At 35.3% G+C, this 23,952-nt stretch overlaps 1 long non-coding RNA gene across 1 annotated transcript in view; it reads left to right on the top strand.

The window, feature by feature from the left end:
• The window catches only part of LOC117103476, a 39,726-nt gene extending 21,465 nt beyond the window's left edge, over positions 1–18,261 (top strand). Inside the window, exons 2-3 of the long non-coding RNA XR_004444604.1 lie at positions 1,154–1,329; positions 16,412–18,261. This is a non-coding gene — a long non-coding RNA (uncharacterized LOC117103476). The remainder of the gene's footprint in view (positions 1–1,153; positions 1,330–16,411) is intronic.
• The last annotated feature ends 5,691 nt before the right edge of the window (positions 18,262–23,952 follow it).

Genomic DNA, 23,952 nt, shown 5'->3' with positions numbered 1-23,952 from the left:
CCTGACCTTTTTCTAAAAGAGGGAAACCTTGAATTTTGAAGAAATTAAAAGGTCATTAAAAGACACCTCAGAAGTCGTAACAATGAGTATCCCATATATCAATGTCTCCTGGGAAAGGAAATAACTGGGAGGGATTATGGCGTATCCTAGGGTGTTTCCTCCGGCTAGATAACGACTATCCCTATCAGGATGTAATACCTGTCTCTTATACACATCTAGATGTGTATAAGAGACAGGACAAAGTCCTTTAACGAAAAAGTTTCTTAAAATTTGTGTGAATTCAAACCTGCAAACTCCAGACCACAACAAATTTAATGGCAAAAGAGAATTCTGGTTAGTCGCAGTCAAAATTATAATCACTGAACAAATTTAAATCATAGTATGCTGCTAGCACTGTTTATATTCATATAAACATGATTGGTTATATATTGTGTTTTTTTTTATTTTCATGATTAATACTGAGCTTTTCAATTTATTCAATTCTATTCAGTTTAATTTTATTACAAATGACAATACATTATTTAGAAAATACAAAAGAAAAAATATCAAAAAAATAGGCGCATACATTTAAAAACGTGATGCTGTTAGCACTGTTTATATTCATATAAACATGATTGGTTATATATTGTGTTTTTTTTTCTATTTTCATGATTAATACTGAGCTTTTCAATTTATTCAATTCTATTCAGTTTAATTTTATTACAAATAACAATACATCATTTAGAAAATACAAAAGAAAAAAAAATATCAAAAAATAGGCGCATACATTTAAAAACGTGATTAAAAAATTAGTTCAAAACAATGGTTTTAAAAATATTAAAATTCAAAATAATTATTTATTAAACTTTTAAATTTCACAAATCTTTTTAAAAAGTGATTATATGAAAATAGTAAAATTTTAAAAATGCACATTTTTTTGTACACAAAATATAAATAGAAAGAGATAAGTTTATCGATATCCATTGTAATGCCTTTTTATGTTCAGTTTTGTTTATTGAGCATACAATAAAACAAGCAAACTATTCTTCCAAAGATGTTGTTAATAGAATACAATTAATGTCACTACAGGTTTAGTTACTAATTAAAACAGTTTAATAATTTTATAATCGTGATCAATTTAAGTTAACACTTTCATCCTCTTTTTTGTTTGCAGTATACTTTGTACAAATGGCTGTGGTATTCAAGATATTGTGGAGCCATTTTAACAACAATCGTGGGTATATACTGTTTCTGGAAATACCGTGATTTCAACAGAGAGAATTACAATATGCTTTTAGAGATAAAACAACAATTGTCAATACTACTCGATGAACGAGTTAATTAAAATAAGTAAGAGATTTTTTATAAAATATATTAATTATATAATATATATGTGAAAAGATGACTTGAAAAAATACAGGAAGGAGGGGTATGTTCAACAGTGGACTGAGGAACCCTGAAGAGTAAGTAAGTTGTTGTTATTGTTGCTGTTGCTGCTGCTGTTGTTGTTGTTACTACTATTATTATATAGAATTATTTCATGGTCATATAATTTTATTTTTCTCATCACCAAACTTTATTTCTGAAGGCAATGAGACTTCGGTATATATCAACTCTTACAACAGTACAATATTTGTTTTATCCTGTCAATGTTTATTTTTTATTGGTACTGTTGTAGGAGTCGATATATACCGAAGTCTCATTGCCTTCAGAAATACAGTAATTCTTCATCGGATTCATTGCTTTGTAAACTTCTTGTTTTAAAATAGGGGGACATCTTCATTATCGCATGATTTTTCATATCTAAGCTTGTATTTCGTCTTAAATTTGTATATATTGGAGTAGAAATTTGAACAGATGTCCATAATTTATGATCTCTTTTTTTTGTTGTAATTTCTCCCTTTTAATTTTTCATAGATAAAATTCTTGTTTTGTATGTTTTACTTCTTTCAATTTCCTTTATAATCTTTTTCCGCTTTCTAAAAACCTTTCTATCATTTCCGTTCTTTTCTTTCTTCTTTTCTCACGTCTAATTTTACGTGTTTGCTTGATTACATTAGAGTATTCTTTTTTCTATTGTTCTGTTTAGTTTTCCACTTTCTTTAGGTCTTTTCTTCTTTCCTCTAATATCTTTAATTCAGTATCTTTTGTACTAACATGTGTCTCTTTTTTAAGTGGGGCAAGCTCTCTTGCCGTAGACATCACAGTCTCGGAAATGGTGTTACATAATAGATTTACGTCGAGATCCTCCACTTCTAGGGCGTCAAATCTATTCTGTAATATATTTTCATATTGTTCTTTTCTTTGCTTCAATTTATATAGATCTACAAGATTTATCTTTCTGTTCTTCAAACGTTGTATTTTTTTTGTCTATTTTTAGTTTGGCTCTAACCCTCCTGCATAATAATAATAATAATAATAATAATAATAACAATAATAATATTGATGATGATCATGATGATAATAATAACAATAGCAATTACAATAATAATAATAATAATAATTTAAACTTTTGCACGTTTTGTGTGTAAAGATGCACGTTTTTTCTGTAAAGATAATCGAACGTATAGGGTTCAAATCTCAGACTTGCTTTTTTTTTGGAGGGTTTTAATTATTTTGTTATTTTGTTATTTGTGCATATTTATTAAACATTTTAGAAAATATGGAAGCTAAGATGCACAAATAATAATAATAAAATAATAATATTAATAATAATAACAAAACAACAACAACAATAATAATATTAACAATAATATTATAACAATAATAATAATAAGTAGTATTATTATTGTTGTTGTTGTTATTGTTGTTGTTGTTATTGTTGTTGTTATTGTTGTTTTTATTATTGCTGTTATTGTTGTTGTTCTTGTTGTTGTTATTGTTATTGTTGTTGTTATTGTTGTCTTTGTTGTTATTTGTGTTATTATTGTTGTTGCTGTTTTGTTGTTGTTATTTTTGTTGTTATTGTTATTGTTGTTGTTGTTGTTATAGTTGTTGTTGTTGTTATTGGCTTTTCCCAACAGTACTGTGAAAATACATTGTTTTTGTTCTGATTTTTCCCCCTTTTTTCTTGCATATATTTTTTCTATCTTTTTGCACTACTTTTTTACTGGCCGTCACTTTGGTCACTTTCAATGCTTAGACTTGTTCCGTGCTTTGCCAAAGCATAGATCATCAAGGATGTGCTTCCTAATATTTTGTCAATCTAGGGTGGGTGTGCGTGTGGGAACCAATTAAAGGGATTTAAGGTCAAGCAGAACACTGGATATTTGAAAGACTGGTCAGTAATCTGAATGAAACTTTCGGGAAATTTAATCAAGTTACAAGGAAGAAATGTTTATGTGTTTATGATCCAGTGAAGGGACCTAAATATCTCTTTAAAAAAAAACAATGGGTCTAAATAAACATTCTATTATACTTTGTAAAGGTCTTGTAAAAAAATGATTAAATTTCTTGTGACGATCCGCAGTATGGTGTGGATCTGAGGACCATTGAAAAAAAACGTCCCAGACCACATATTTCGAAAACGGATCAACTGATCTGAATGAAATATTTGAGAAAAGTTTAACCAAGTTACAAGCATGAAATTATTATGTGCTTGCGACGATTCAGTCAAGGGTGTAAATTTGAGGGTCACTTTAATTTTTGAGGACCCAGACATAAATATCTCTTTAAAAAAATCAATGGGTATAATTTAAACCTTGTATAACAGTGTGTCAAGGTCTAGTATGAAATTATTAAAATTTTGTGACGATTCGGAGTAGGGTGTAGATCTGAGGACCATTGAAAGGAAAACGTCTCAGACCACATATTTCGAAAACGGATCAATTGGTCTGAATGAAAAATTAGGAAAAATTTTAAGCAAATTACAAGGAAAATAGTATTATGTGTTGGCGACGATTCAGTCAAGGGTGTAAATTTGAGGGTCATTTAAATTTTTGAGATGCCAGACTGCAACTTTATAATAGTTTGTAAAGGTCCAGTAATAAGTTATAAGGAAGATATTATTATGTGTAGGGGACGATCCAGGTGAGGGTGTAAATTTTAGGGTCATTTAAATTGCTGACGTCCCAGTTTTAGATGGATAAAAATGACACTAATGAATCGAGATATGCAACTATTGATTGCACATATAAATAACACACAAGAGACCAGGTTGAAGATCAAGATGGAAACTAAACTTTATTCACCATGCAATGCATCATGGGATATAATAATACCAAATATGGAATACTGTATCATGCATTATGTATTATGATCTAGTATTATGATCCAATATTGATATGGATATTTTTAAAAGTAAACATGTTCAAGAAAAAACACTGGAAACTTATGACCAAATCGGCCCTAATTATTTGTACAAAACAAAATCATCAAAACGTTTAGGCATTCGCCTATTCCGTGTCGGTTGTGTCGTGTGCACAACCTCCGTCTGTTGCTCTGGCTGAGCGTGTTCGGCTTGAGTCGCGGGGACATCACCAACGTCTTCCTGAAAATTTTTTCGTTTCGTTGTGCGACTGATTTAGGTCTCGGCCATTGCGCCTGTAGATTTGACCATTTTGCTGGAACTTGCGTTCGGAGCCTCCTATTCATCAGAAGTTGTGCCGGTAATAAACCAATGCCGCCCAACGGGGCGTCGCGATAAGAAAGCAAAGCTAAATGGAAATCGCCGTCAAAGTCGTCTGTAGCCTTTCTTAATAATTGCTTAACAGTCTGAATACATCGCTCTGCTTGAACATTGCTTTGGGCATAAGTGGGGCTTATCAATTCTATGCCCCATGACTTTGCGAACTGCTTAATTTCCCAGCTGGCGAAAGGCATGTTATCGCTTATGAATTCTTCCGAAATGCCATGTCTTGCAAATATCGATTTTAGTTTACAAATCACATCTTTAGCAGTCGTGTTGCATAGCGTAACAACGGATACTTTGAATAATAGTCCACAACGATTAAGTGATCGTTACCAGCATAATGAAAAAATCAGCGCCGACCCTTATTAAACGGTTCCTTGGACAACTCATGCGGAATCATTGGCTCACGCTGGTTCTTCCTTTTAAATTTTGCGCATGCAAAACATTTTGATATCAGGGACTCAATGTCAGAACTAATACCGGGCCAGTACAGCAGCTCTCTCGCCATGGCCTTCGACTTCTCCATGCCTAACTGACCATCATGAATACGATTAAGCATAAACTATCGTTGGCTAGCGGGTACTATCAATTTGTGACCCATAAACAAAAGTCCGTCGTGCTCGCAGATTTCATCGCGCATAAAGCATAATCTGCAACAGTGGCTTGTTCGGGTTTCCTCTATTCTAAGTTTGCTCATGCTCAATAGCTCATCCACTGAATGGACACGGTACTGCAACGTCTCATGCTGCGGTTCTTCCACGCTATCTGGTACTGCTCTACTTAGCGCGTCTGCAATATACATTTCCTTTCCGGGAACGTACGTAACGTCATTGTCATATTTCAGCAGTCGTAGCATCATCTGCTGAAGTCTCGGACTCGCTTTATAAATTGGCTTTCAAGTGATCGACTCGAGTGGCTTGTGGTCGGATTGAACCGTCACCTTTCGTCCGTAAACATATTCTAATGATTGAATTTTTGGAGCGAAAAACAGATGGATAACATTTCTTTCACGATTTGAGAATAATTTTTCTCGGCTGACGTTAGCTATCGTGAACTTTAGCGTATGGGGTGGCCGTCTTGCGTTAAAACACTCCCGAGTCCAAACGAAGACGCGTCGCACTGGATCACAACATCTTTGTGCAGATCAAAGTATTTCAGCACAGGCTTAGAGCTTAACAAACTTCTTAGGCGACTCAGCGAATCTTCATGACGCGCTTCCCACGACCACAGGACCTCCTTCTGGAGTAACTCTCTCATTGGAGCACTAATTGTTGACATGTTCGGAATGAACGGCGCCAAGGTATTAATCATTCCCAATAAACGTCGGAAGTCAGACTTATTAGTTGGTGTAGACATATCATAAATAGCGTTCACTTTGAAATTATCAGGCCTAATGCCATCTTTACCAATAATGTTGCCTGCGTATACTAGTCACGTTCTTTAAGTTTAATCTTATCCTTATTAAATTTCACATTTTCATATTTAGCACGTTCCATAACTTTAACTATTACAGAGTCATGAAGAGCTTCATTGTCATCAGTAGCAATTATCATATCATCTGAGATTACAAACACGTTCTCAAGATCACCAAATTATCTGTTCACTATGTTTCTGAACAACTTCACTTGCACTACATAATCCAAATGGTTAACGATTAAATGAATATCTACTAAATGGTGTGTTAAAAGTAAACAATTTACTACTTGACTCAGTCAATGGCTCTCTTAGTATGCATCTTTCATGTCTATATGGGTAAATAATGTCTTTCCCGATAATATACTCAACACACCCTCAGTAGTTGGAATCATGTGATGCTCTCTCTTAATTACTCTATTTAAATCCTCAGTATCGGGACAAAGTGTCAGAGAGCCATTTTTCTTTTCCACAACAACAAGACTACTCACCCAATCAGTGGGCTTGTAAGTTTTAGAAATTACACCTTGTTGCTCCATATCATCAAGCTTAGCCTCCAAGTTTTTTATTTACACTTTGGGGAACCCTCCTCGGCGGATGTACAACAGGGGTAGTACCATCCTTTAATTGAATTTCATTGGGCTTTGCCAAACATACAAGGCCTTCAAAGTTATAAGAGTACTGTGACAATAGGTTGTCAAATGTAATGTAATCAACATTACGACATATTATTCCAAATTCAGTAGTTGACCTTAGGCCAAGAAAAGGTGGGCTGTCGATATCGGTGATAAAGAACTCATGTATGCCTGATTCAGTTCCATCACATCGTGAAATTTTCAGATTGACAGCACCACTGAGTGGAATTTCTGAGTTACTGTAACTGAACAACTTTGCGTTACTTTCCTGAATTTTTGTATTAATCGCCATCTTATTAAACAGACCTCTCGGCATACAATACAATAATATTAGCACCGGTCATGGGTGGCGCCAAGATTTGCCCGACGGAGGGGGGGGGGGTCGAGGTCCCCGACAGGGGGCCGCACAGTGGGCCAGAATGAATTCAAAGTGTGCCAAAAGTCGAAAATGGGTGATGTGACAATTTAAACTTTTTAAGGTTGTTTGAGATACAAAACATCCTAAATTATAGTAATCCACCAATAATTTCATATTTGGTGAATTTTTATAGTATGATATAACCGTGTAAACTTGAAAAAGTTAGAATTTTCCGCATAAAATGATAAAAATAACAGTTTTGAAAAACTCCCTGTGATTTTACTTAGAAGAAAGCAGTCATCTTGATACTTCATGCAGTATTTACCTATTATTATCCACATTAGATAGTAAAATACAAATTGATATTATTAGTATATTCTTGGAATAAAGGACACAAAATATGAGTCAAAAACGCTTAAAAATCAATTTTTTTTATATAAAACCAAATCAAAAGTTAGGATTTCCGGCGATTTTCACCATGATTTTGACATCAGCATTTTAAGCAAGGCCTAAGCTTTACGTTAATGCCAAATTTAGCTGCCAATACCTGCCACCCTGTATTTAGGAAGCAATTTAAATACCCCCCCCCCCGCCTAAACAAAAGTGCCGTTTTTAAATTTTGCTCTATGATAAAATCATTCGTGCAGCCATTTGATTGTGTAGTGCCCTATGTAAAGCATAATAAACTCCATCAGTGGAGTGTCTAGGAGTGAAATGGGGAGAAATTTGGGGAGGGAGATAAGAGCACACCAATGTGAATGGTGGGGGCGGGGGGAGCTTGATGACTAAGTGTTAGGGCGCTACGCAAAATAAGGTGACAGGCAAATTTATCTACTGTATTTGCTTGAGCTTGATTTTTTGCGCTTTAAATATTTTCACTGGCGAGGGGAAACTGAGGGGGTGGGCGAGACTGAGGGGGTAGGCGTCTTCTTAACAACTGCCACCCCTATACTCCATTGTTGATAGTAATTTTTTTAGTAAGTGACTAAGCGCGAACACACTGGGTTTCGAAGGCTTGGGGTAACTGACTTTCATATTCGCTGTCGGAACTTTAATTTATCTTTGATCTTCGTTCTAAAACATCCATTGAGATACCGACCAAGTCATCATGCACGCTTGATATGGTACTTTCCCATGGTATATCAGTTTAAAAGAGATGCTAGCATCTTATGAGACTGTCATTTAGGAGAGTACGCCTAAGTTAAGATGGCTTCGATATCAAATAGACAACTTTTTGAAGCTGTCCATTCAGCTGGGTTAGTAAGTAACATCAAATTGGCGTGTGATGTATGTATAAGTGAATTACGTGTACATTACAACGTAGGTGATGAGTAGAACATACCAACAGAACTTCTGAAAAATACTTCCAAGAAGATTACAAACTTCCTACATCGTCTCCGACGGAAATGGTACAAGTGTGGTCGTTACTAGGAGTATTTTGATAAGGGCAATAAGGAATGGCTTGACCAAACATTTTCGCTTGGTGGTGAAAATGAGGCATTTTTTGTCCAACATGTCAATATCGAAACTTGTCCTGCCATGTCAAGTGAAGATGTGCCAGGGGTATCACAAAAGGCATTATGGGACGCCCAGCTAAGAACTGGGACGATATTTCTCACCGTTCCAAAAAAAGAAAGGTGCATCATCTTCTAGAAGACAGAGAACCAGTAGAGCTACTGTATGCAGCATTTCAAGGTGTGTATAAAAAAAATTCAAATTTGAATTATGTACTGAAATTCGCAATGTTAACACCATCAAGGCCCGCTAAAATAAGAAAGCTGATATCAGAAAAAAAAAGCAAGAACCAGTCAAGTTTAAAAGTGAAGAAGCTTTGTCGCTTTTGGTAGAAACTAACATGACAAAACAGTCATACCAAACACACAGATTGGCTGCAAAAGGCAAACATGCTGATATATATCCACCATACAACAAGGTGAGAGAGGCTAAAAATAAATGTTACCCTAACAATATATCGGTTACAGAAGATTCAGCAAAAGTACCCTTTCAAAACCTGCTGGACCATACTGCACTTCGAATTATTCAGCAGCAAAAAGAAAAGATCACAGAAGTAATTGAGAATCTAGAAGGAAATGAAAGATTGGATTGTGAATTGGTGTGTAAATGGGACTTCGCCGGTTCGTCAGGCCACAGTGAGTATAAACAGAAGTCTACCACAGGTACACTGGATGACAGCAGCATATTTTGTACCACTCTCGTTCCCTTGCAATTAAAGTTCAAAGACAGTATTTTATGGCAAATCCCAGTGCCGTCTTCTTCAAGATTTTGCAGATCTATTCACCTTCAATTCAAGAAAGAAACAACTGAGCTCTCCCAGGAAGAGCATGACTCTGTTAAAAACGAGATAAAAAAATTGCAACCAACGAAAATAACTTTAGATATTAACTATGAACTGGCAGCAGATGAAAACAAAGAAGGCAACATCCAAATAAACTACGATATGCACTTCACCATGGTTGACCAGAATGCTCTGACAAAAACAAAGTCGTCAATGCGATGCTATATATGTGGAGCTACACCCAAACAATTTAATGACTTGGAGAAACTATCCTCATCAAGTGAAGAGGCCTACAGCTATGGACTCTCTCCATTGCATAAATGGATTAGGTGCTTCGAAATGCTTATACACATTGCCTAGAGAATGCCAATAACAAAGTGGCGTATTTCGCGTCTGATAATGAAAAATCTATCGTTGCCGATATGAAGAAAAAAAATACACGATCTGTTTAAAGAGGAGTTAGGACTCAAAGTAGATGAACCTAAGCAAGGTTCAGGAAATTCAAATGATGGTAATACAGCCCGCAGAGCTTTTCAAGAAGAGGCCACTTTCGCTGAAATTTACGGGTTAGATAACAACCTAGTACACAGGATCAATATGGTTTTAGTAGCGATATCCTGCAAATCTCCTCTGGACCCTGTAAACTTTGGTGACTACTGTCGCAAAACAGCAGAAGTCCTTATACGACTCTAACCGTGGTATAAAATGCCCGTTAGTGTGCATGTTCTCCTTGTTCATGGATCCACAATTCTTCCGTGTTCGGCATTACCAATCGGAATGATGAGCGAAGAAGCTCAAGAAGCAAGGAACAAGGACAATAAGGTATATCGACGAAAACATGCAAGAAAGACATCAAGAGTCGACAATATGAGTGATGTGTTTCATCGTTTGATGGTAACTGGAGATGTTGTTATCAGCAGCATTTCTCTCAAAATTCCACATTCAAAACCTTTGCCACGTGAAGTTCAAGATATGTTGAAAGACCCTCCAGTCATTGAAGACACTGATTCATCTGACAGTGACTCATGATAGGAAACACAATAATGCAGATTATACATAACAAATGAAATATTTTAAAAAGATAGGACAATAATTCGATGCTCAGGTTAGCTTATATTAGTTTGCATTGTTACCTTTTCATGATGGAACAAATATCTACTTTAACATAAAAAACATCTTCAAAACAATTTAATTTTATTAAGGATCGAAGAAATGTATTTTAATAATGTCACAGGCAATTTTAAAATTTTAAAATTCGAGTTTTCCGGTCTAGAAACACTTATTCGTGTCATACAGCTTTGGAATATTAATCTGTTAAATTAATATTTGCTTCGTCCAATTACGAAACATTACTTTAATGACGTCGTACATATTTAAAGATGCTTGCATTGAAATCTACAGGTCAGAAAACCCCTTATATGTTTCAATAACCAATGTGATATCAATCTGCCTAGTATTACAATGAATATTTCCTCATCCAATCAAAAAACTGTATTTTAATGACGTCATACATATTTTTAAATAGTTTCATTGAATTCGGCAGGTCTGAAAACCCCTTAAACACTCTTAACATAAACCTAATATGTATTTTTTTAATATTAGCAATGACTTTTGGCACACTTTGAACCAATTCTGGCCCACTGTGGGACGGTGCCCCCAAAGAGGTGTCAGATTTCCCCGACAATAGCAAAGGGGGCGTGGTCGAGCTTCGATTAAATTCGATCATGTGGTACATGCACAGTCTTTCAAACCAGAACAAGCCAAACACATATTATAAATTTGGGACGATTATTAGTTGGAATGAAAATGCAATTTGAAGAGATGACTTTTTAGAAGGTGTTTAAAATTATTGAGAGTATTGGCCTGTTTGATTTCAATTGGCAAGCTATTCCAAAGAGTTACTGCCGCCCAAGCAAATGAACGTTGCCCGTAAAATTGAGTGGACGGACGACTACGATGTGACAGAAGGGATTCAGAGGATGATCTAAGGGATCTCTTAGGAGCGTATGGATGGATGAGATCGATTATAAAGTTTGGTGCCATGCTGTGTGAAGGTCTTTGTATGTCATAAGTAGAATTTTGTATGAAATTCTTTGTGTAATCGGAAGCCAGTGAAGGTTTTCAAGGACAGGAGTAATATGGTGTCGAATTTGAACACGTGAAACCAAACGAGCTGCCACGTTTTGTACACTCTGGATTTTCTTTATATATTTCGATGGAAGACCATAAAGAAGTGAATTGCAGTTATCTAACCTAGAAGAGACAAACGCATGCACAAGAAATTCAGTAGACTTGGTATTAAGGTATTTGCGGATGCTTCCAATCTTCCTAATGGATTGAAGACCAGCTTTGCATACGTTGTCTACGTGGTTAGTCATATCTAGTGCCGAGTCCATTAGTACTCCCAAATTGCGAGTGATAAGTGATGGTTTTATTGAAATGTTTCCAATATTCACCGAAGGAACCAGGTTGGTATTACGAAAACGAGATGAGAAATGAATAATCTCGGTCTTTGCATCATTCAAAACAAGCATATTGCTCTTGCACCATGATCTGACGTCGGCGATGCATGCCTCTAACTTACTTACAGCAAGTGCAAGGTTATCAGGACTAAATGGAAGGTATAACTGAGTATCATCTGCGTAAACCATGTATTTAACCTGATGTGCTGTGATAATGTCATGTAAGGGCGCTGTAAACATAGTAAAACTGAGGGGTCCAATAACAGAACCCTGTGGTACTCCAAATGAAAGTTGAGTTTGATCAGACTTAGTCTCATTGACTAAAAGAGTCTGGGTTCTGTTCATCAAGTATGATTCAAACCATAGTTTAACATTACCAGTAATACCATACCGCGATGTTAGACGATTTAGCAGTTGACAATGATCAATGGTGTCAAAAGCAGCGCTGAAGTCCAATAGGACTATGATAACCTCTAGCCTCCTGTCAAGTGCGGTTAAAATATCATTTTGAACTCTTATTAATGCTGATTCATCACTATGGTATTGGCGGTAAGCAGATTGTCTGGGAGGAAATAAATTATTCTCATTGAGGTAAGACTGCAACTGACTCGATGCAGCTCTTTCAATAACTTTCCCGAGGAAAGGAAGATTAGAGATAGGACGGTAGCTAGAAAGAAGATCAGTATCCAGTTTTGGATTTTTCAGCAAAGGAGTAATACAAGCATGTTTGAGCTTTGATGGAAATACACCAGATGCTAATGATGAATTAACCAATAAAAATGGTAGTGATCTTCATCGACTGGAAGTCCAGATTTCATCCACTTGCGTTCACGACGCCTGCGTTCCTTCTTCATGGCACGGTGTAAATCCGTAAACCATGGTGCATGTGGACGAATAAACAGAGTTTTTGTTGAGATCGGGGCAAAAGCATCAATTGTTTTACGCAATTTTGCATTGTACAGATCAACAAGTGACTCTACATCATTTGGTAGTTGAAATGGTAATGAAGATTGAAGATCAGAATGGAACAGATCGATGTCAATGTTTTTCAGATTTCGAGATTGAACTAGCATTACACTTGGCCCGGGACGGGTTATGTCAACCTGGCACTTAATAGCATAATGATCAGACGGCAGACTGTGTTCAATAGAAATCTTACTCAATAAATCAATATCCTTACGAGAGATGAGCAAATCCAAAGTGTGATTCGCAGTGTTTGTCTACCGAAAGTATCTAAGATTTCCAAAAATAGACGAGATTCTCGAATGTCAGGAGCATCGACATGGACATTGAAATCACCAGTGATTACCAATTTCGATGATCCGTTGCTCAACAACTCAAGTAATGAAGAGAATTCCTCCAGAAAACGTAAGTTTGTTCTTAGTGTTTGGTGGAATCCTATAAATGACAATAAAGAGAAAAGAGGTGGAAGAAGTTGACAATGTAACATTCTTAATTTCCATAGACTGATACAGGCACACTTCATTAACATGGAGTTGGATGCCATCTCGGATAAGAATTGCAATACCACCACCTCTACGGCCCAAAGTCCGAGGTACGTGAAAAAAACCTATAATTTGGCAAAGTAGATTTAATATCTGCCACGACATGATCATCACGTGAGTCACCAGTCATCCAAGTTTCAACCAGCGCAAACACATCAACGTGATTATTGATAACGAAATCACAAAGTGGTAGAGATTTATTCTTGGCCCTGATTGATCTCGCATTCCATGATGCGAGGTTTAAATTCGGAGCTCGGTGATTAGACTGAGGATTACTAATAACCGGATAAATAAGATTGTTGAAATTTATACCAGGGAAATATCTCGAAGGAGTGGGCTTAAATATTTTCAGAATAGGAATATGTTTTCGTACCGTGACTCGCCGACCTGCTCGACATCCCCTTTTTAGCCTCAAAATCCCACATTCTTTTATAACTTGATGTGATGAAGAAGGTATCCATGAATTATGTGATTTCCTTAAATGTAGTAGGATTTCTCTACTGTACACTATTGGTGGTGAAGTACCTGTAGGTCTAGGCCTAGGCCTCCTTATACCAATGTTTACCTGAGGTTGGTGGGTCAAAACAGGCCTCCGGACCGCACTGAAACCAGTCAAAATTGGCTGAGCATTGTTAAGACAAGGCCTAGCAAAATCACTTCCAAAAAGTAAGGAAAAAATGAAATGGAATAACATATCTATACAAAAAAATCATCATCAGGATTCAGTTGAAACAATACCATGAATCAATAAACAACAAAAAACTAAGTCAATAAATTAAGCACAATTTAAAGAATACAAAAGCAGCTAGTAGCACAGCGCTTCAGTTCAGTAGTACTTCATGTCTGTTTCATCTTATAAACTCTAATGAACCGAGATATGCAACTATTAATTGCACACAGAAATAACACACGAGAGACCAGATTGAAGATCAAGATGAAAACTAAACTTTCTTCACCATGCAATGCATCATGGGATATAATAATACCAAATATGGAATACTTTATCATGCATATGTATTATGATCTACTTATGATCTAGTATATAATATAATATTGATATGGATATGTGACAGTTTTTCATAGTGAAATGAAGAAATGATTCAATTTTGGTGACGATCCGCAGTAGGGCGTGGATATGAGAACCATTTAAAGATTTGTTGTTGACAATTGATTAAATTATTTAAACGCAATTTGCGTTTTTTAAAGCGCTAAAAGCAATTTCAACTAGGTTAAACTCAAAACTACCGTGATTTTCGCTTATAGTCATTAAATCGATATGAACTGAAAATGCACTTTCCTATGCAAGGTATTCTCATATAGCGCGCAATGGTTATGAGTCACGATGTACCTCGTTATTACTATTGTGAACTTGGTTTTTGTTGTTAGTTTTTTTTTCCACTTGATTTTTTTTCCCTCTTCATTAAAGTTATATTGGTTTTCCGTTTTTTTTTTACTTTATACCTTTTAACGACTTTTCTTTTTCTTGCAATTTTATCTGCATTTCTCATTAAAGCAATGGGGAGAAACCATACGTTCTGTTGTTTAAACAGACATAATAAGTCTAGTTGTTTGAATTAATCTTTTCCAATTTTATCCATTTTAAAACTTAGATAGAGATTTTAATGTATTTTATCAGGTTTCTGTGTGTTACTTTGTTATGAATGTGAATGTATTTGTTGTCTTTTGAACTACTGAACAGGTTCCCCAATATAAAGAATGAAAAAATAAATTTTAAAAATAGTATTAGAGAATTGTTTATTAAAAAGGGGAACCTTAACTAACCTAACAAAATACACGCGTGAGAAAAGCTTGTAATAAATATCTATTGGTTCTGGTTATATATTTTTACAACAAAATATTATTAGACCGTATTCATATATATATTATTCATGTTACCTCTTGGGTTTCTGAAAATAATTTAAAAGTCAATTCGAAAAAGACAAAGTTCATGTTAATTTCTTGTAAGTCCAATCGTCCTAACTACTCATTTAAACTTAACGATTATTTAATTGACGAGGTTGAGACTTATATGTATCTTGGAGTTACTATATCTAATGATCTTAGTTGGAAATCTCATATTGATATTATTTGCAAAAATAGGCAGTTTTTTAACGAGTGTGATTCTCGTACACCTTTGAAATTATATGTTGGTTTAATACGACCACTTTTGGAATATGCTTGCCAAGTCTTTGGTAATCATATTAATCAAACAGAATCTGTACAAAGGTTTGCATCTAAAGTTTGTTGTAAAAAGTACCATATACTGATAGGTGTAGACTAATGAATATTAAGACTTTGAAATCTAGACGTTTATTGCTCAAGCTTGTAACTCTGTTCAGATTTGTTAAAAATTATCTTTTTTTACCCCCTGGCACTTAAGTTGAGCCTGGCCGTCGTAGTAGTAGAAATAATCATTCTAATTCATTTGTAGTTCCTAAGTGTAGGACTCGAGCTAATCAGTCATCATTTTTCCCTTCGACAATAGCCCTGTGAAATAGTCTCCCTAACCATAAAATAATTTCTCATTTCGTTTATCAGTTTAAAAAAATTAGTTTTATCATGTTTCTTAGTTTGTATTTGTATGTCTCTATTTTTTTAATTGTACGCTTATTGTTTGTTTGTGTTGGAAGGCCTTTGCAATTAGCGTAATGCTATTTGGTCTTTCCTGGGCTGTTGTAGCTCGAATTATCATTCAAAAATAAATAAATAAATAATCTAAAATTACTTTTATATGACATATCACAGCAGTAATGGACTTAAGATGGGACTTCATACTCAAGAATACGTTATTTTATTAACATTGGAATTACAAACAAGCCATTTATTAAATAATAATTTAAAGATGTTTTGGCTTTAAAAAAAAATATATTTTTGATAGAAAATATTTTTTTGTTTATGAACGTACTGTCACTTACGGCAGTGTGACAGTTATATGTGATTCACCTTAGTTGTAAGTAACGAGTATGCTATATTAGTGATTTCAAGGGGTTAAGTGTTTAAAAGTATAAGTTAAATGGGTAAAGAAATATAAACAATAAAATAAAATAAAATAAATAAAAGTAAATAAACAAAACTAAATTTCTATTTATAACGAAAATGATGATAGTTCCTTCTTATATTTTTGCTTTCTTAGAGATGAAAAATGAGATAACAGAACTGATATGTCAGCATATGATACTAATGGTGATGCTTGTGGTGACGGTGATTGTAATAATTGTGGTGATTCAAATCAGCTGTTAATTAATCAGTAGATTTTAAGTGCGGTATCAATTTCTATATTATCGTTATCTTTAACGATTCCGCTATCGTTATCTTTATCAATATTATTATATTAAGTACAGTATTATTATTATTATTATTATTATTATTATTATTTTTTTTTTTTATTTTTTTTTTTAAATAAATTTTTATGGTGATAGTTATAGTAATGATTATGGTAATAATTCACATGATGGTTATAGTAATGGTATTGGTGATGGTAATTGTAATTGTAGTGTTGATAATAAACATACAATTTAGCTGATTCTCATTTAGTATAATTATTTTAAGTGAGGTGCAATTCTATGATATTATTTTTTGCTAACTAAACATATTCGGATCCAGCTTTTACAGAAAAATATGATACTTACTTTAACGTAAGTATACTGTAGGCCTATTTGATGTGCATTTTAAATGCTTAATTAAATCGTTCTTCTGAACTGTGTTTTTTAAAAAATTAAAACTAAATGAAGATATTTTGGGTGTCTTGTGTATTTAGTACAATAGTAACGAGTAAATTTTCTATTTTTATCATTATTTGTGGTTTTTAGTAAGTTGATTAAATAAATTGAAATATATAAATAAATTGTAATAGCTAGATTATTGGTGTGACAGTTATATGTTAATGGTCGCGGTAATTGTAATTTTATAATAAACATACAATTTGGCTGATCCTTAATCAGAAAATTTTAGGTGAGGTATGGAAACTAAACATATTCAGATTTAACAGTTATATATAAGTGATCCTTACTAAGTGTGAACTTAAGTATACTTAAGGCCTATTTGATAAGCATTTTAAATGTCTAACTTAATCGTTCTTCTGAACCATTGTGTCTAAAACTATGATTTTTTTAAAGGAGGTAAAAGTCAACAAAATGATGATAATTTCGGTGTATGGTGTATAATACAATTGTAACGAGTTAATTCGGTATTTTTATCATTATTTGTGGCCTGTGGTAAGTTAAATAAATAAATTGCAATTATATAAAAATAAATATTATAATATAAAATAATAGTTCATTCTTATATATCGCATATAATATTATATAATATTATATATAATATAATATAAAATAATATGGGATAATTCATATAAATGTAAGTGGTTTAATTCTAAGATAATCTTCCTCGTGTAACAGGACCTTCCAGGACCTAATTTGCACATAAGGCTATCTGTTTCATTGTCTTACACAGTTCATAGTTTAACAACATTTGTATTACTCTGGCTGTGGTGAATGAATTGGATATTTTATATATTGTATTATTTAATATTTTTATAGATATTATTTTAAATCATGGTAAATGGTGTTGAATTAGTATCAGTTGGTTACTATTAGTCACTACTTAACTATTGTTATCAATAGAGTAATTAAATATTGTGCTACTTTAGGTGTTCAGAAAGGCTGTGCACATGTTTTAGTCTCTGATGGTAGAAATATGGTGTTATCTAAATCATTTAGATGTAATAACATAATTGTTTAAGATGACGGCTATATAAGTGATGTTATGTTAGTAGTAAGCCATGTTATTATAATTAATGCATTTATACAATATATATTTAAGATACATAAACTCTGACATTAGAATTGTATACATTATTGCTATTGTCTTAAATGATAGTGAAGAAATATTAACTATATAATCATTTAGTATACTTGATTAATATCTTTCAGCCGAATGTTAAATTGTAAGTGGAAGTTAGTATTAAAAATGCTGAACACTCTATTATGTTAGTCTATTAATTAATGATGTTTTTTGGGTGAAAAACCTTGGCGTGTACTGTAGTGATATGCATTGAATTCTTATCTACTGTACAGCATTTTCATACATATATATACGTAAGGATGCAGAACGACAAACAACCAAGAAACAGCCTATAATCGCTTTAATACGATCCGGTGGATGAACTAGGCTTTGTTGATTTTATCATAATACAAAGAGGACAGTATGGTCCTGTAAAATCATAAAAATAAAAGTAATGAACATAACATAATGAGAATTAGACTAAAAATTCAGTATTCTATAACACATGCTTATTCATAAACATAAATATTTAAACTTACCGGCTACAACAAGAAAAAGGCTTCCTTGAGAGGACTGTGACTATTACGTCTACCGGCACGTCTGCCTGAACAGCCTCTGCACACTTTATTAGGGTGCACTATCTAACCTAATTCATTATCAACACAATGATTAAAACATCAAATGCCTGAATAACCATAAATTAACCAGAATAAATGCATGTTGGGAATTAACCCCATTATATAATAGTAAATTAAAGCTAAAACATCATTAGAAATCTTAACATAAAAATATAATAAAGAGTAATGGTATCAAGAGTGAACAATAACAAAGTCATGGGCGCAGCCATTTTATATCATACATAGAGGGCGTTATATTGAGCTATAAAAACTGGACTGTAGAGGGCGCACCATAATGGCGTCGCATATGATAACTCACATGAGTATCAATAGAACATGAGCTTAAAGTGTATAGACAAACTCCTTATTTAATACAAATTTCTAGAACTAAAACTAATTTCTAAACTAAACAATAAGTGTATTATAAGCATAAAGATTAATCAAATATAAACATTGTTGTATAAAACTACAGTTTATAGTATGGGCTAGTATAGTATACTCTAGGCCTCAGTTATAAAGCTTAAGCATAACAAGCTACTTTCACTCGAGCAGCACAGTGGCCAGTAGAAAATCACTGTACAAGCTACAGAGCTTAGAATATTTTAATTCTTAAAATGTTAAAATCTTATACATGAAAATAAGTATAAACTTAGCTAAAGTATTACAAATTATAATAACCGTCAAATAGATGAATTAACTTTGATTATGACTGCATGGGTTGAATCTTAAAGACAAATTAAGTAGCACACGACAATCGATGTTGATTCCTTAACAGCGTGAGAAGCAATTTGAATTAGGCCGTTAAAGTTACATATGGTGCTTCCTTCCGGTCTGGACATAACCTTATATACCAATGGAGCCCATTCATCAGCAATCTTATGTCTTCCTAGGGGATGACTTTTTAAAAATACTTTGGTCCCAACTGTAAGTGGTCTCTCCCTAGTTTTCCGGTCATAGAACTCCTTACGGTATTGCGCTTCCCGTCTCAGGTTCTCCCCTACTTTCTCGTATGCCAATTCAGTATTTTCAATACTGGAAGCTAACCATTCGCTGACCTCTTCGATCTCTGCTGTTTCATCAGGGTGATTATTCAACAAAAAGTCAATCGGAAGTTTGGGTTCTCCACTAAACATTAGAAAGAAAGGGAAAAACCTGTTGAAGAATGTTCCGATATATTATATGTGAAAAGTACTTCAGATGGGTAATGATTTAAGTAAGTCATGGAGAGTTCTATTAAAACGTTCCGCTTGTCCTTTTCCTTCAGGGTGGTGGGGTGTGGTCCTAGTTTTAGTAATGCCGTATATTTTGCAAAGAGCTTTGATTAATGCAGATTTAAAATTTCTCCCCTGATCCGAGTGAAGGCGTTGTGGGATTCCAAACTTGTTAAACCATTCTCTTAGCAGTATCTTTGCAGTGATTTCAGCAGTTTGATTTTTGGTCGCCACGGCAATGGTGTATTTAGAGAAGACATATGTAATTACTAGCACGTTCTCCTTTCCCGTTGCATCCCTCTCAATCAATGTAAAATCCATTGCCACTACTTCGTTTGGTTTAGTAGCAATAATGCTTTTGAGGGGTTCTCTGATTTTAGGACCTAGTTTTGCTTTGGCACAACGATCACATTGTTCACACCAGGAAATAAAATGGTCAGACATCCTAGGCCAGAAACAACGTTTTCTAATCAAACCTAACGTACGATTAGCTCCTTGATGACCAGCTTGATCATGACAGGTTTTAGGAACATCTTCCCTTAGAACGCTGGGTAGTATGAGTTGACATTGATCTCCAGCAGCGTTGACTCTGTAAAGTAAGTTATTTTTTACCTTTAGTTGATCAAACTGTCGTAACAGAAGACGAACTTCTACAGCTTCCAGTGCTCTTTCTTTTTGTTTAGGTTTGTAATTCAAGTTGACGTAATGCCAGAGTCTTGCAGTGTTAGTGTCTTTGTGCTGCAGTTCTGCTAACTGTTGGTTATCGTATCCAGGAAAGACTGGTGATGCTTGCAAAGCTTGAACAGAGACTGATGTGTTAGTAGGATTAGTAAAGTTAATCAAATCGTCAGGAAGACTAATCACGCTGGTCACCCTTCTAAAATCTTCAGATGTTACTATCCGAGTATCCGCTTCTACATGAGGTCTTCGGGACAAAGCATCTGCGGCTTGATTGTTTCTTCCCGGCTTGTAATGAACTTCGAAGTTAAAAGATGATAATTCGCCAACCCATCGCTGACTAACTGCATCCAGCCTAGCAGAATTTGAGCCAATGGATTGTTGTCGGTATAGACGATAAATTTGCTTCCAAGTAGATATTCACGAAACTTATCAGAAATTGCCCATTTCATTCCTAGAAGTTCCAGTTTCGTGCTTGAATATTTATCCATATTTTTCTCAGCACCTCTAAATGTAGGATTTGCATAGGCGATTACACGTCTTTTACCATGAAATGACACATCTATCTCTACTTCAAACGGCACATTGAAATCGGCATAAGCTAGTATTGGTTCTGAACACAGCTTGGTTTTCAATACGTTAAAAGCAATTTGATGTTCAGGCTTCCATATAAAATTAGCGTGTTTCCTCTCTTTAATCCCCTTTAAGCACTGTGCAACTAGATTGTGTAATGGTCCTGCTGTCTGTGAGAAGCCAGGTACAAAACGTCGTTAAAACGAACAAAAACCTAAAAAGGAACGCAATTCCTTGACACTAGTAGGGACAGGCCAATCCTGAACTGCGGTTAACTTATCTGGATCTGCTGTAACTCCATCTCGAGTAATGATATGTCCCAAATATTTAACTTTTGGACAAAAAAAGCTGGGCTTTATTTTCAAACCAAATTCCAGGAGTCTGTCGAATACGAGGCCAAGGTCTCTAATAGGATCTTCGAATGTGGTAGAATAAATTAGGACATCATCAAGGTAACATAAAACTGATTTAAAGAGTTAGTCACGAAGACAGGCTTGCATTAGTCGTTGAAAGGTCCCAGGGGCATTACACAACCCAAAGGGCATACGATTGTACTCAAATAAGCCAAACGATGTGGTAAAGCTGGTTTTCTGTCGATCACGGTCGTCCATGGCAACCTGATGATACCCTGACAGGAGATCAATTGCTGTGAACCATTTCTCACCATGAAGAGCATCCAAAGATTCCTCGATACGTGGAATGGGATAAGAATCTTTGATGGTTTTCTCGTTTAATTTTCTATAGTCCACACATAATCGCAAAGTTCCGTCAGACTTGCGTACTAAAACAAATGGCGATGCGAATGGGCTTGTACTTTCTGTGATGATATTTTTCTTGAGAAGTCTTCTAATATGTTCCCGCACCTCTTCCAGTTGAGCTGGCGGTATCCGGCGGTAAGGTTGTTTAATGAGTGTTTCATCAGACATCAAAATTCTATGTTTTACTTTGTCCGTATATCCCAGGTCTTCGTCAGACTCTGCGATAGATCCGCATTCTGGATGAGTAGTTCTTTGGCCAATTTTTCCTCTTCTTCAGTCAATCCTTTCCAAATCTGGTTGAATATACGATCTAAAGTACCGGTACTAGTAGTCTTAACACTGGCGCTGACTCTGTTTAAGCATATACTGCCATCATTAACCATCGATACAGACTGAAGTTTCCCAATTTGTGTTCTTGGCTTTAGGTTAATAACCTCATCAGTTAAATTGAGCACCTGAACCTTAAGCCGGCCATTCTTGGTAATTGTCAGAGCACAGCTAACCATAATCCCCTTTGGAAGATTTTCAATTGGTTCAATGATAACTTCGTGATCGTCCGTACACACAGGACCAGATACAGAAACAAATATAGCCCCTTTTGATGGAACTTGCACATTCTTTGGATGATTAACTCGAACCAATCCCTGAATAATAGGTTGCGTTTTTATCGCTGGTAATTCAAATCCAATTAGTTTTTTTCATTGCTTCTCGGGAACATCCCTTAATCACGTTCATACCAAGCAACATTAGTACTTTGCTGAAAGTTTTCACAACTAAAACGCCACGGTCAGGAATAATGGACTGGTTAATTATAATATCTGTCATGAAGTAACCAGCATAGGGTATAGATGACCCATTAGCTGCGTGAATGGTGAGCCAGTTTAAATTTTTCAGTGATATATTGTGGAAATGTTCAAGAAAATAATCCTCCGATATAGTAGTAACTTGAGATCCTGTGTCAATAATGGCCTTCACTTCCTTATCGAACATGGTTATATTTACAATAGGACAGGATCCAATCAATTTACTTGTACAAGCACTTGGCTCTACTGAGCCTGCATCTTCCACATGTTGACCCAGAACATGGCTCCTGTTGCTGGGTGATTCTAGTTTCCCGAAGGTGATGACTTGACTACGCAGGGGCTTGGGCATTCACTAGCATAGTGGCCTAGCTGTTTACATCGGTGGAAAGTGATTAAGGATTTATCACGTTTCGTGCTAGGTGCTCTTCGTTGGTACTGCCTTTGTTCTAGCTTAGATAGTCTCGCTGCAAAGTCTTCCTGCTTTGAACGAATGTCTTCAGTTATGTCAGTCTGAACTTTCATAGCAAGTGAGAGACTCTCTAAACTACGGCCCAATCCCGTAGTTTAAAGAAACTAGCATCAGGGTCCTCCTTCAGAATTTTTCTGAGTTCACGCCTTAATACACTATCTTTTAGGCCGTCACAGAACTGTTCTCTAATAGTCCGTTCCGGATCGGGAGCACCAGCCATTCGTCGGAGCTTTTCGGAGAGTCCAAGTAAGTCAAACGCAAAGTCAGAGACTGATTGTCCCTTCTTTTGAACGCTGTTGTATATTTGCCTCATCAAGGTACTTAATGTCTCCCCAAATGTTTCCTGTAATGTCTCCAAAATTCCATCCGGGTCATCGGCTACTCCCGGTCTGTGTTTAATCTCTTTCCTAGCAGCGCCTTCCAAGTACTCTGTCCAACTAACCCTTTAACTCTTAGAGTGGCCCACATATCCTCCACAAACGCTTCAACAGAGCTACCCTCAGATCCCGAAAAGGAGCGGAGTCTTCTTTCCGGAAGCACATACACCGTATTCCCGTTACCATTGGCATTCCCATTACTAGAGGATGCCCTCCTTTTCGCCTCCAATTCTACACGGAGCTCGTCCACAGTCCGCTGTACTTCTCGTAGAGATGCCTTGCTTGCCATCACTGTCCTCAATTGTATTACAAGCGAAATTCGACCCGCAATCCCACTTCTGACACCAAATTTATTGATTTTATCATAATACAAAGAGGACAGTATGGTCCTTTGATTATGACTGCA

Source organism: Anneissia japonica, unplaced genomic scaffold (assembly GCF_011630105.1).
Source record: "Anneissia japonica isolate Jap-2015-1 unplaced genomic scaffold, ASM1163010v1 scaffold554_len289017_cov147, whole genome shotgun sequence".
Lineage (NCBI taxonomy): Eukaryota > Metazoa > Echinodermata > Crinoidea > Comatulida > Comatulidae > Anneissia > Anneissia japonica.
Note: the sequence above shows the minus strand (reverse complement) of the source record. Positions and strands in the feature narration are given on the sequence as shown.